Raw genomic sequence first — 14,840 nt, 5'->3', positions numbered from 1 at the left:
TCTTTAAGGAGGTCCTTTAAGCCTCTCTGCTTAAAGGCTGCAAGAGATGACACAGTTGCAGCAGCAGTGCAGAGTGCCCCACTTGGAAGTTGGTTGCCTGTTTTGTTCATTTCTGTTCAGGGGAAAGCTCTGGAGAAAATTTGTTGAAGAGTTTCAGAGGTTGAATGTGAATTTTTAGGAAACCTTGACTGCAAGCTAGGCTGTATTTTCTCTATGTTTTTAGGATGAATAGACATTGCAATAATGTGATATGAGTGCTACACATTAGTGTGTAAGGCTAGCCTGTAGTAACTAATATGTTTTGGTGGTTTCTGTCTTTATGGTATTCAGACTATCCACAGAAGAAAAAAAATATCCTGAGATAAGGTTTTAAAAGAAAGTTTCTGTTTCCAGGTAACCTGAGATGTTTAATTTCCTCTCTTGTATGAAGAGCAGTGTGTCTGTTTGAAGGCCTGGGAGCACAAGTTGTGACCCTCACAGCTGGAGTCAGTGGAGGGGCAGGGCTTGTGCTTCACGCAGGAGCTGGGCTGTTATGGACTCAGATTCAGTATACAGTGTCCAAGTTTGTAAAGTCCTCCCTCCTTCCTGAGTCTCTTACCTGTTCTTTAGAGAAAATGTTTGGATATTGGCCCATTGTAGTGATTTGAAAATGGGGGTGGTGTCAAGACATCTGAGGTTGGGGAAAGATGTCTAACTTAAGATCAGCTTGTTTCTTACCCCTTCCAGAGCCAACAGCTAAAGAAGATGTGGTTTTTAATGATAAAGTGGTGAGACAATTTCCATGTGGTCTGGGAAATGGTGCAAATCTCTTTTTTGACACAGTTTTGTGCAATTTAGTTTAAACTTCTCTCTAATAAGTAAAATGCTGCAAGCCTAAAGTAAATTTTCTATTGCTTTGAGTGGCCTGGAGCCTTTTCTACTAGGTTTAACTCACTTAGTGTGGCATAAATGAGTTTGATTTAGTTGGGAAAGGGCTGGTCTGTGCGTTATTCTGGCTTTGGTAGCAGGTCGTGAAAAGCAGCACAACTGAGTCATTCTGATATGGAACCCAAGACAGAGCATGCTGAATATGCTGAGGGTGTTTTCCTTTTCATGCAGAGTCCAGCATGTGTGTTTTATGAAGTTAGGTGTATGGGTGGTTAGAAAGTTGTTCTGAAGAGCCAAAAGTTTTTGTATTGTATTGACTGCTGTTGAATAATGAATGTCACAAATATGAGGAGTTTTATTGGGTCTTGGAGCAGGTCTCAGCATGATAGACTCTGAATGCATCTTACTTGCAGTGAGGAGAAAGCTCTTTCATGTTCCCTGAGAGAGTCCTCCTCTAATACATTATTCCAAGAAATCTCATGATGTACATGCTCTGTATTTCTCAAAGCTTGGCTCAAAGTAAGTTTTGTCAAGAAGAAAATTGTGTTTCTTTGTGTGTTTAAGTTGGCATCATTGGTATAGAATTTGCTAAGGATCCTGCAGGGGAAGAAAGGATGGATATGGTTTGAGTTTCAGACATAGGAGAAGGAGCCTAAGGTTCAGCGTAGTCTTTATATACTTCATGATTGTACATTAATCTTGATTTAAGCCAGTATTGGAGAGTTTTATTAACCAGGGTGTCAGCCTTACGCTGGGGAGTAACTTTTATTAACCAGTGTAGTGTATTTCTACAGAGGATTGCTAATAAGAGTCTATCACTCTGCCTTTTATTGTTCATAAAGAATGCTTACCAACTAATAACTTACATTGCTGTTAATGTGTTTCTAATGGCAAGGGAGGAAATTTTGAGGCTTTGTAGGTATTGTACTACCAGGGACTTCAGGAAACAGTCAAATCCAGTTTATTGTTCACAGAAGACAAATGAATATACCCGGATGTCTTCTGTCAGATATTTATCCAACCTATGCTTAAAATACATCCTTTGAAGATTTCACATTCTTCTGAATTAGTCTGCTCCAGTGCCCCTCTGCTCTGCATGTTTAATTTTCTTTCTAGCTAATCTAAGAGGATTTCTCTTTATCCTTCTCCTGGAGGATATGGGAAAAGATGATCACCACCTTTGTTCAAGTCCATGCTAGCAAAATCTCTTCAATGTGGTTTTCACTACAATTGTTAACGTGTGCCAAATGAGGCTGGTGGTTTGTGCCTTGTTCTGCACTGTGTTGGCAGAGCTTTGTCTGTGCTGCTGCTGGTGGGATTCTGGGGGGAGGGCACACCACTCTTTTCATCCCAGAAAGGTGCTAAGTAATTGAAGGGTAGAGAAGAACTTCTCTGCCTGTAGGTAGGTGTGCTCAAAGGCAAAGGCCTTGTTTATGCCTCCTTTTCATTGAGGGGTCATGTGCCCTTGGAGGTGTAACATCTTCATTATTTAATGAAGAGCTAAAGAGTCTTTAGCCATTTTATGGTAGCTGCTCTGGTTTCCAGCTCCAGTTCTGTAGCAGTGTCATTAACAAAGAGCTGGGGGGAGATGTGGGATGAAGCTTTAAAGGAATTGTCGTGGGCAGAGAGAGTTTTTGTAATCTCTAGAAAGGCACAGCATGTGGCAGGGAAAGGAGCACGCTGGCAGATGGGGTGAGTGCAGCTACAGTCATACCAAGGAGACACTGTTGTGAGGCTTTCTTGCTGTGGCAGACAAGTGGGTCACAATGTTGAAATGTCACTCTTAACTGGGAACTTCAGCTGTGATCAAGAATGTGATGATGTGAATTAAGGGCATTTCTGGGAAGGGAACCTGTAGAAGAGGTAGTCTAGATCTTTGTGCATAGAGGGTTTTGCCCTTGGAGACAGGGTTCAAATCAGTCTCCTCTGGATGAACTTGCATGTACAGCCTGAAAAGCAGCAGCAGAGAGGAGAAGCAGCTTTGGAGGCTGCAGCAGCAATGTCCTGTACAAGTCAGTTGGGCTGTAGTTTGCCTTGGTGGTCACCGTGCTTACGGAGTGTCTTACAGTCATCTGATGTACATGGCAGAAGTGATAGGTGGTGTTGATGGTGCTTTGGTTTGTGACTGTCTGTTTAAGGCTCATAGTCTTTCCTGTCCATTCCTTGGTGGAGACATCTTTTTGGTGTTCCTGGTGAGCTTTGCAGCCTGAGGAAGACTGTGCCTTTCACGTGCACTGCGGCTGCACTGCACTGTGCTGCTGCAGTGAGCGCCTGCAAGAAGCCAGCAGTGGCTCTTAGGCTTGCCTCAGAAGAAGTTCTTGAGCTGCTATTATGTGAGCAGAAAACTGGTTTGACTTGTGCTGCTCTCCCCTAGTTTGGTGAGGACACGGAGCTGTGTCTGTCAGCTCCCTGCTGAGTGTTGGGCTTGCTCTTTGCTCAGTGTGGCTGTGAGGCAGCTGTGGCCAGACCCCATCACCTGTGGGTGGGAAGAGGCCCTGAGCAGCAGCTTTGGAGGGCAGGCTTGAGAGACCCATCCTACCTCTGCTACAACAACTCTGTTTTGTGGTGCTCAGAGTCACCTGGGAGCACGCCAATTCCTGTCTGTAAAGTCAGAGAATTTCTTCAAGTTCTTGCAGTGTAGGCTGGAAGGGTGATGTGTGCCACCATGCTGCTTTGTACAGATGAAAGGAACAATAAAACCAGTGCTGCTGTTGATTGGTGTTATATGCTTTCTCAAACCTTCCTAAGGAAGGATTTGGGATTGTTTTCCATGGGTATTTTTCCTGGGATCTTGTATTTCTTGCTGGCGTATCTTGACTCCTAGTCCTACTTATCTAGTGATCAAGAAGAATTTTATGGAAATATAATGTAACTGCATTAACCTGTCTTGCAAAATAAAGTTTTCACTATCTTGGATGATTTAATGAGTGACTTAAAGAAGCCATCAAAGCCCGTGTAAGGTCAGCGTATAATTGGGCAACTCTTTAAAGAGCATGTGGTCTCTGTAGTGGACTGAAGTAGCTTAGTAACTAAAAATCTGTTTCTGAATTTTTCTTCCTTACCTAATAGAATTTAGATGACTTTTTAATTTAGATGACTCTGAATTAAGTCATCAAAAGGAGAGAAATTTGCAGTAACAGCTGATTTCCCTGTCCTGTTTCTGGACAGAGAGATTGTGAATGCAAGCTGGCTCAAGGTTCTGGTTTTGTGCTAGTCTGATGGGTCAGAATCTGGCCTGTAGCAGCTAATCCCAATTCCTTACTTTTGGCTGATGAAAATGTCAGGATACAGCAGAAACGACTGCAGGGTCTGCATATCTCTTGAAGATTTTTTTAAAAAGAAAGAGTTAATCTGCTTTGTATCCATGTTGCTTTGTGGTTGTGGCATCTTCTTTGATGTATGAATTCAGACAAGGAACAGAATGTATATGTGCACACTCAAATTCCCAGTCCTTTGAAAGATGGAGGTGAAATCTCTTTAAATGGTGATGTGAGTATAACGAGTGGGTCTGCATGGATAGTTTTTTCCTGCATCTATAGATCTTAGACTGAACTACATTTGTTACTGGACTGCATGCTGGCACAGTCCCAATACTGCAGGCAGATGTATATGAAAAGCCAAATAATACCTCCTTCCAACATACAGTACTGCTAGACCTCAGTGTGACAAGTTTATGATAGTAATAATGTTCTGTAGTTCTAGAGGAGGATATGAAAACTAATGAAAAACACTACCTCGTATCTCCTTGCTATGGTGCAGGAAAGTGCTATTAACCTACAGGAGGAAAAGGATGAAGGGCAAGAGGAGGCATAACTGTAGCTGCCTCTGCTTCTGAGTCAGTTTGTGGTGTTGATTTTGTGGAAGACTTAGCAACTTATCTGCTTGACTTCTTTTACAGTGTCTGTTCTTAAGAAAAAGCAGCCACTTGATCTCTAACCTGTACTACAAGCAGTGTTATCTGAAAAGCATATTATGTTTCTGTGTTATCCTTGGGCATTGTCATATTTTAAATCCTCTAAATGATGTTTTCTAGCCTGACACAGTTACTATCTGTGAAACTCAATCTCCAATTCAGCTGAAACAGCCTCTGTGCCATAGACTGCAAGAGAGTTGCCAGCAGCAATCCCTCCTCCTTCCTGAATCACATTGCCACTGACAGACTGATAGAGAAATAGTAATTGAAGCCTATCGCTGTGTGACTTTGAAGTTTTTACTTTTATCAGATGATGTTAAGTTAAACCTCCTAGATAAATGAACCAAAAGCCCAATGCCTTTTTCTTTGCTGAAAAGAATAACTCAATTCCTGTTATGACTGGCAGTATTTGAACTTGAAGTGTGTATCCTGTTCCCTGGTCTGTGTTGCAGATCCTTTTTTAGGAAACACCGCTGAAGTTCAAGATTGTCATGGGTCAGATCATGTAGCTGGAGTCCTTGGGGGCCACAAAATGTTGCCTGGCTTATACTACTGTACATAGAGAAGGATTAAAAAAATAAGTTTTTTTGTTTCACAGTCTGCCCAGCAGGGTCTTACAGGTGGTGACACAGCAGCTCATTAAACCTGGTTTTGGATTGACAGGGCAGTTTCTAACTAGAATGTAGAAAAGTGTTGCAGGCTTTAATGAACACTAGAAGTCAGCTAGAAGTCAAGATCTAAATGTTAAGAATCAAGTACAACAAAACACCTTCTCTAGAAATGTGGCCTGACTGATCTAATTTGAGCAGTGGAGGGGAGATGGTGTTGAACTAATTGGCCTTTGGAAACAAATTCTCAGCTGAATTTATTGAAAAGGCCCGTTCTTATGCTAAAAGTAAAGAGTTACTGTTTCATTTTACTTGGTTTGGAATATGCAGGAAGGCTGGCTGGGATGGGAGGAAGCAGTCTGGCAATCTTTTCAGGTCAGGTTAACAACGGCACACTATCACACCCAGCATTCTGTCTGTCTTATTTCAGAATTCACAAGACATCATGTTTTGGAGTTCTAAGAGTGACCATGCTTTCTTTCCCATCTCTGTGAAAGTTTGGTTGCTTTATTTAAAGCAAAAAGTAATGCTAATGAGATACTTCAGTTTAGAATAGGTGTCTCAAAGAAAATAAACCACTTCTGGAGTTATAGGAGCAGGAGTGCTTATATAGCTTCCAACCTGTTCAGCAGAAAGCAGGAATGCTGATCTTGTCAGCAAGTGTCCAGTGAGAACAAAGCTGAGAAAATAACAGAATTACAAAACAAGGCATCAGTCTTCTAAAATCACACACACACAAAAAAAGGTTATTTAAACACTTGATTCAGCTTAGGCATTGTTATGTTGAAAATAACAATAAGAGTTGTGAAGGAGAGAAAAATGTAGTGAAAGCCTTGCGAAACGTGAGTAGAGCCTGCCCAGGGGGTACCTGCTTGGTCTGGTGTCAGCTCTTTGTGTACCTGTGCTGAACCCCGAGTGGCTTCTTTTGTTACACTTACAGCTTCTGTTCCTCTGATCTCTTTCAGGTCTAAAGAGTTCCGTTTAAGATAATTAATCCAGGAACTAATGATTTAGTTGAACACTTAATTAATACTTTACTTTTATTAATCCACAAGAATTTGTGGAAACCTCTTAATGTGAGGGATGCTTGTTTGTGTAGCTGTGGCACTAGAGCATTGATAGGAGCTGTTTGCCTGACTTGTTTAAATGTGTTTCTAGAGCTGGATATAGAAGCCAGAATGTATGTGGTTTGTCCCTATAATTTTCCAATTGGTTTTCTACTTGTGCTGTCAGCTGCTCAGATGGCTTGTTCTTTTCCCTTAGCAAAAGGCTGGTTCCCTCAAGCAGTGCAGGATGCAGAATTCCCTTCTCTTCCCTTGTTTGTGGTTGATTTGTTTGTTTGTTTGGTTTGGTTTGGCGGAGTTTTTTTTTTTCTGTTTTTAATTTGTTGGGGGCGTTCAGTTGTTTGTTTCTTTTGGTTTTGGGGTTGTTTTTTTTTTTGTCTGTAAAATGCTTGCAGTTGAACAGGTCTGGAGACTGGATTGCTTCAGCCACAGAAACAGACCTGGAACAGGCACTGCTTGAGCTGTCTTACCAATGTCAGCCCTCCACGTGTCCCAAGCTGAATCTTGAACCAGTGATTGCCAGGTTGTTCACCTCGCTGTGCTGTGCCTGGGCTTCCCCAGGTGCCATTTGCAGGAGTTTTTCATAGCAGTGAGTTTCCAACACAACTGCAGTACTCAGAAGAATCACTCCAGGCAGGTTTTGTTGAAGAGTTGTCCCATGGTGACTACTGTCACCTCTTTCAGATCTGGAATGTCAGGTGAGTTGGTTGATAAGGAGTGGTTTTTGTATGGAATTGGGTTTTCCAGACAGCTCATTAGAAAAGGCACAAGTACACAGCAGAGCCACAGTGGGACTGCACAGTGCTTGGTGCATGTGGTGTTTGCTCCAGAGCAGTTCTGCAGACATTTCCAAGGCAAGAAAACTACCCTTGATGTGTGCAGGTGTCCCAGACCATGGATACTTGTGGATAGATAGCTTGCCTGAGACTGCAAAGCATTTTTGGGTTCCTGACCACAAGCCAGGCATCCATGTGGCCTGAGGGTGTGCCCTGATTTAGATGCATTGTGCTTCACTATGCTGTCATATAATTGAGTATCTGTTGGACACAACTAAAAAGGCATCTGTTTTCAGTCTGAGGGAGGAAAACAGATGTTTTATTCTCTTGTGAGAGCTCACAGTGATGCATCAGCTGTTGCTGCAGATCTCAATGATGACAGCCAAAAAGGCAAAGGGAAAGACACACAGGTCAAAAGGAGTTGAGGAGATCAACATGAAATAATTTCTATTTCCTTTGTGTTAAGTGACATGTGGGATTTGGTTCTGAAGCATGTGGAAAGCATTACCCTCTAAGCTAGAATTAACTTTTAAATGGGTAGGGACAGAATATTTTTTCATTGGTTTCCTAGACCAGATAGATCAAAGTCTTGGAAAAGATCTTATTGCCAAAAGTTAAACGATATTAAAAATGATGCTTGACTTGATCAAGACCTGTGCTAAGAGCTGGATGTAAGACATAGTTAGTTGCAAGAGGCATGCACGGGCTACAGAGTGGTTGGAGCTGCTGAGCCAAAAGCTGTGTGAGAAGGTCTGCGGAGTGCTAGGCTTGGGCCAGTGGTGTCACTGCAATCAAACGTCCCTGTCCCTTGCAGGATCACACAGCAGCTCAAGCAGAGTGCATGCTGACAGCTGCCCAGCTTGCAGACGGGCACTGGTACGTATCTGCTGGTGTGAGGTCTGGTTCCACCGGCACAGGCATGCTCAGAGGAGCAGGTCAGCACTGGGACTGTCCCTTCTGAGTTCTTGTGGCACTGTTTTTGCTGGCGTCCTGGTTTTAGCTGGAGTATAGCACTGATGGTAGGCCTCTGAAAGTTTTCCCTTTGTTTGGCATGAATTGAAAAGCAGCAATTAAGAATAGCTTGGAGAGGGAGTAAGAGGAAATGGCAAAAGAAGAAACTGGTGTAGTCAACAGCTTAGGCAGTAGCTCTGTCTCCACTGACCTTACGGAACAGTGGGAAGCACCACGCTGTATGGGCTGTGCTAGGTCTTGTGGCTGTAGATGCTGGGTGAGGTATAGCTCAGCTGCACCCTCACTGGTGTAGGTGAGACTGGGAAGTGTTTTAACCCATGTCTTTAAGGGTCATCCTCTGGGCTTTCTCTCCTCTTTAGAATTCCTTCTTCCCACCTCTCACCCTCTTCTCTACATAGCACCCATCTCTCCACTTTCCTGTGCTATTGTGTCTTTCTGTGGCTAACAAAGGCATCTTGTACCTCTCTTCTTTTCTCAATGGAGTTCTTCACTGTTGCACCATTCAGCTGTTGCTGATTGTGTCTGGAGACACTCTCCAAAGGCGTAGGACTGTGTGGTACATGCTGAGCAGGCAGTCTGTCTGTGCAGGGTGGGAGGTGCTGTGAAAGCTCTAGGTCTTACGGTGTTTCCAGAGTGTTACAAAGACTGCAGCTACTGAAAATGCTATTGCATTTTTAATTGCATGTGTTCCTTTCTTCCCAAAAAGGCAAGAACAAAGCTTCATTAGCTACGATCTAGTAAGAGCTGTCATCATCCACTAAGTTTCCTACTCAGTTTGGCTGCTGCCTACTCCTCACCACTGTGGCTGCTCTGCCTCCCTGACTGATCCCCAGCTTTTTTCACGTTGCCAACAGCTGGTGGGACTTTGCTGTGTCTGCACCTCTTTGGTGCCCTCCTCATGAGGCTGGCCATGCATCCTGTCATCATTGCATTGCAGTTTTGCTGTTCCTCATAAAAGCTGGTGTTGAATGGTGTAATCTCGAAGTGCAGATGTTCAGAAACTTGGGAACTAGTGATCAAGGGGAGTATCTGGATATTTGAACATCCTCACAGTTGCTACTAGACTTTGTGAGTCCTAAGGGAGCAGCAGATTGTCAGTGATGATCTGCTAGGTTGTGTGCTTGCCTTGTTTTTTTCCAGATGCTGTCTAAACCCTCAGAAACACTTCTGTTCCAGTTTTAAAATGTGTTGACCCTTTCTATTATTGTAGTGTTAGAGATGGAGTTGGGGTCAGTGCTTCTGTGCTAGGAGCTTTTGAGGTGCTCCAGCTAATATGGTTCTGCCTGCAGGCAGATTCCCAGTGTGATTTCTCACTTGCTCTGTGCACTGTAGCAGCCTTTTGCTGCTAATGGAGGGGAAGGCAATGTTATTAGGTAAAGCAGCCTGCTCTGTTAATAAGGCATATTGCTGTGCTGGCAATTGATTAGTTGCCATAATACAGGCTTTCTATTTTTCTAAAAAAAAACAAACCAAAAAACAAAACAAAACAAAAAAAAAACCACAAACAAAAACCACAAACAAAAAAACAACAACAACAACAACAAAAAAAAAAAAAAAAAAAAAAAAAAAACAAAAAAAAAAACAGGGCAATGCAATGGCCTTTTTATTTTCCTTGCCGTATTCTGTGTGCTTTTCTGTAATAGCCCTCATTGTATGAGGCTTCATTATGCCTTGAGCTCTGAAATGCAACTAGTTACCAAAGCTACAGGGAAGTAGTGGTCCTGATCCGGGGGCAAGATCTCATCAGTGCTCACAGAGTTCCATTAATTTTTCCCTCCTGGCTGAGGACCTGGCTGCAAGTGGAAATGCTCAGCTGGGGGCAGTGGAAATGTACGGAATAGTGGCAGTGTTTGTGACTACGATATTTAACTGTTTTGTGGTGAGGAACCAAAGGCAATAGCAGTGGGTAGTGCAGGTGTTTTGTTTTGATGTCGTTTCATGTGAAGACACTAGGATTGAGTATCCATAGCTGTAAGGTGCTGCATAAGCAGGACCACCTTTCTGAAACAATGGTGCTGCTGCTGTGTTTCCAGCAGTGTTTGGGGTGATTGAGATGTGAAAGTGTGAAGGAAGTTGTAACTCCGCTTTCAACTGCAAAGTCTCCTGTTACACTACCATGAGTGCTGCTTCCCCGGAGACTTAGCAGACTGTATTTTGTGTCAGTGGTGATTTACCTGCTGTGCTGTCTGGAGCTTTGACCTTGCTCAGGGTAGAAAAGCCTCCTGTACTCCACAGCAGTGACTCTGCAACTTGTGCTTCCCTCCATGTCTTTTGGAGAAAGCCCAGTGGCTGCTCCTTTTCTCATCATACACAAACACGCAAGGACCAGTTGAGAATCTTTGCAAAACAGGGTGAATTCATTCTTTGGAACTCCCCCTTCAGTTCCCCTGAGCAGAGGCAGGGTAGGGAGCACTGGGATTGAGGGCTGACTTGGTCCAGCTCTTTCACCTGGGACATAATTGTCAGCTCTTCTGGAAGCAGATGTCTGCCTTTCAGGGTGATCGTGTTCTTTCAAGCATCACCCTGTTTGTCTTTGTGGAATTTTTGTAATGATAACTTTTGTGCTCTGTGGTGCATTTTCTTTAAATTGCTTTGAATTTCTCATGCATTCTACCAAATCTCTAGATCGAGACAACTGAGGGGCTTTTGTTGGCTTTTTTTACTGAATCCAGAAGATAATTACTGGAATTTCTTGCTTTTGCACATGAAAGGTGCCTTTGTGTCCTAACAGTAGCGATAAAAATACATCTCTGTAGCAATTATTTCTGACAGCCTTTTCTTAATGTCTCCCAACATTTAAATGACCTTAGCTCTCTTGGAATTTATTTCAGTGTAGAACTGTGCATTTTTTACTGAGTTGCTCATCTGTTACTAGGCTTGTAAATGAAGAAGAACTTTCAATAACCAGTTTTTTTGCTTATTTTACAACTGCTGATGGTTTCATTGGGTGTTTTGGTTCACCTAATTCCATTAGGGAATTTGAGGATTTTCAAGGTGGTGTCTGTGACAGAATGGATGGTATCTCATCAGTCTAGAGAAAAAACCTAAGAATATGTATTTAAAATTTTACCCCATTCAGCTCTTTGACCATAGCTTGCAGTCATGTCAGTAAAACCAGCTGTGCTACTGTTACTGCCTTTTTCTTTGCTGGTGTTGGTTTTGCAAATTGTGTTGTACAAAAAAACCTTGGCATCTGTGTGAGGATTGTTGGGCTGGGGAGATGGACTCATGCTTCCAGTGCAGATGTGGTGCTGCCTTGGAAAATGAATATTAACTCTCGGAATGGCAGAAGGAGATGGACTGTTCCAGGGTGGATGTGGTTATAGTTGTGTGCAGCTATAAGGTGGGACGCAGCATTTCAGAAGCTGATTCCAGGTTTCTGTGACAGGACTTTGGTTACTGCTGTGCTGACCCCAAATACCTGGATTCAAAACTAAATTTGCCAATATCATCTAACTTCAGCTTGGTCTTGAGTGCCCAGTTCAGTTGTGGTGGATGTTTCATGTCACAAGGAATTAGAACTGCTCCCTCTCTGATCAGACCAGCAGTGATGTGAGCCATCTATGCTTGCCTTGGACTTCTCAGTGTAATCTCAAGTATTACACTTTTTTTCAAAAGTATATTAAATTTACTCAAAGAATGCAAGCCCTTCCTCCATGTTTTTGCTTATGAATTCAAAAGATTAAGCAACTGTTAAAAAAAAAGTGGTTGAATACTCTTACAATTCTTTTTTTTCATATTGACATTTAGAAGTCTTGTCTTCCATTTCCCATCCTTTCTCCAAAGAAAACCTCTCAGACTTCAACGTGAAATAGCTAAGCTGTGTCACCAGTGGTGGCAGTCAGCATGAAGCAAGCTGCTGTCACAGCTGCTGTAGAAGCTCTCTCCAGCATTCCCGTTTAGGTCCCAAGCTGCCAGGCATGGAAGGTTCAGCAGGAGGCCAGCAGAGTGCAGTGACTTTGAGGATTTTGTGACTTTGTACTGCTCAGCCCACTGCTGCTTCCCTGCAAAGAGAGGGGATGAGGGTTCCCACAGCCACCACCACATCCCTGCTGTGGCATGGTGTGGTGAGCGTAGGGAAAGCCTTGTCTCCCCCCAGTTTGTCCAGGCATCAGGGTAGCCTGGAGCTGATTCACTCTGGTTTCTACCTGCTCAATCAGATGTCGCTGGATTCTGCAGCTTCTTTACCCTTTCATGGGAGTGTGTTTAGGTGTCTTGTTTCAAACTGGGTGGATTTGTCTGGCGTGCTTGGTCACCATGTACTGCTGGAGCAGATGATGGTGGACTGTCTGCTCTCTGATATGGGAAGCTGCCTGCAAGTCTTTCAACACCACCCAGATATTAAAGGACAGATGCTTTGAGTTGTTTTTGTTGACCTCTGAAAAAAGTACTGTCTGTATTGGGAAAGGCTGTGTTGCATCCTGGGAACTAACAAGAGACTTCTTTACTGGGAGAGATGACCTGGCAGTTGGAGAGATGCAGGAGAAGGGTTTGCTGACAGCCCTTGGCGCCTACAGAAAGTACTCTGAGACAAGACAAAGCAGCAGCAGATGCCAAATGAGCTGAATACTGGGTGGCACAACTTGCATTATTGACTGTCTTGGGGGAACCTCAGGAGTCAAATGAGCAGAAGCAGACCCTCAGGCTGAGTGAGGGCTGTCACTCTCTGATTCTGAGATCACTCTTTTGGGGGCCCGTGTAAATAGGAGGCTAAAAGATCTGTGCTGATGTAAAGGCCTGGAATAGCTCTGTAGTTATCAGCATTGCAGCATTATCTGGAATTTCGGGTGGAGAGCTGCCCTTCCTGTGCCTTGGTGTGGAGCTGTGCCCGCCAGCTGGCTTCGTGGGGAGAGGCCTGCATCGGGATCGTGGCAGTGGGATGGCTGCTGGCAGGGCCCCTCGCTGCTCCCGAGGCTCCTCCCGGACCTTGGCGTGTGTTAATTCAGGCAGAGCTCAGTAGTGTTCCAGCAGTGAACGGGTGAGCTCTTCAGTGCAGTCAGTCCAAAGCAGCCAGGGCTGGAATTCAATTAATTCTTTGTTCATTTGCCAGCCGTGCCCTCGGTTGTCTGTTATCTGTCTGCAGCGGATCTGTTGACTCTGTCAATCCATACACGATTTCTACTTTCTGCCTCTGACCTTCTGAGGCAGGTGTCACATTGGGGGTGATAAATGAATCCAGCATAGTCGGGAGTAACATTTGCTCACCCCAGTTGCTGTTTCCTCAATAGCTGTCCAAGCACCACTGTAATCATTGTGCCAGTTTATGAGGACAACAGCAAAAAGTCGTGCAAGGCTTAGTTCGTCCTCCTGGCCTTATCCTGGGGGTGAACTGCAGGGTATGTTTGCACTGTGCATGTGTTTCCTTTCATGTTTGAGTGATGAGTTCCCCATACTCTTCCTGGCTTTCGGGCAGTTTGAAGAAGAGATGGATTCCTTCCTCTCCCGGGATCGAATTTATCCCTAGGGCACATCTCTGTAATTGCAGGCAGCACACTTATCTCTGTGCAGGATGCTGCATGATGGGTCTCTGCTCAGACAGCTGTGAATGGTGACTGGCACTCAGTCCCATTGACTTTCCCTAAAAGCATCTCTCCACTGATGAGGATCTGGAGCCCCCATCTTGCAGCAGGACCCCAGGCAGGAGCTGCCAGTGAGCTGGCAGACATAGGCAGCGATAGGCCTTGGGGCAGCTGGCTGAGCATTTGTCAATGGTAGATTAAATCCAGTGTGCGCGATGAATGTGAAAGCGAAACACAGCTTAATAAAAACACAAGGAAAAAATCTCCCTTGATGTATGAATAAATGATGTTGAATTAAAAATTGACAGTGTTGAAGGTCTGTTACTGTGCGGGGAGAAGACTGCAGGCGCTTTTTGGAGAATGTGTGTATGTTGGGAGAAGTTAGGATCCAGGGGTTTGTATTTAGGAAGGTTTTTTCCACAGGAGACTTTGCATGTAGTAAGTAGGCTGTTTCCCGTGCCACATCACGCATGGTTCCCTGGGTGTTCCGGCGCCGAATTTGGAGCGCATCCCTGTGGCAGGCCGGGGGCTGTGGGCTCTGGAGTAGCGCGCGGGCTCAGCGCGGAGCAGCACCGCGGGTCCCGCACGGGCTGCGGCGGGAGCAGCGCTGCTGAGGGGCGGGCAAGGGACGGTGGGGGCGGCGCCGGCAGCCGGGAGCGGTGCCGGGAGGTGCCAGCACCGCACGGCTCCGCACAGCGCCACGGGGAGTTCGGTCCAGCTCGAGCCGAGCGTCGTTCAGAACGCGCCGCGCACACGCCGCGGTGCGAGGTTCCAAAAATTGCGCCGCGCACGGAGCGGGCGCTGCTGTGTTGTTTAAGGCGTTAGCAGGGCTGCTCTCGCCATACGCTCATTGAGCAGCCGCGCAACCCCCAGATAAGGACGGTTGGCAGCCGCTGGGGCGCGCCGCCCGTAGGGGAGCGCGGACCGCGCCCAGGTCCCGGCGAGGGGCGGCGCGGCCCCGGCCCGCCCGCTGCCCGCCGCCCGCCTCGGGGGCGCGCACCGCGCGGGGCCCCGCGCGCCCGGGCGGCTCCGACCCAGGTTCGAGTCTCTGGCGGCGGCGCTACCCAGAGTGCTCCGCGCCGGCCCTGCGCCGATTTGCATAGAGGGCGGGGCCACCGCGC

The 14,840-nt window shown here is 45.3% G+C and overlaps 1 protein-coding gene and 1 non-coding gene across 2 annotated transcripts in view; one reads left to right on the top strand and one right to left on the bottom strand.

Moving 5' to 3' along the window:
* CLASP1 (cytoplasmic linker associated protein 1) overlaps positions 1-14,840 on the top strand; it is a 168,242-nt gene that overhangs the window by 29,228 nt on the left and 124,174 nt on the right. The gene's annotated exons all lie outside the window — the stretch shown is intronic.
* LOC135309491 (U4atac minor spliceosomal RNA) lies at positions 14,487-14,603 on the bottom strand. The gene has a single exon (XR_010369747.1). It is a non-coding gene; the product is annotated as a U4atac minor spliceosomal RNA (small nuclear RNA).

Source organism: Passer domesticus, chromosome 10 (assembly GCF_036417665.1).
Source record: "Passer domesticus isolate bPasDom1 chromosome 10, bPasDom1.hap1, whole genome shotgun sequence".
Lineage (NCBI taxonomy): Eukaryota > Metazoa > Chordata > Aves > Passeriformes > Passeridae > Passer > Passer domesticus.
Note: the sequence above shows the minus strand (reverse complement) of the source record. Positions and strands in the feature narration are given on the sequence as shown.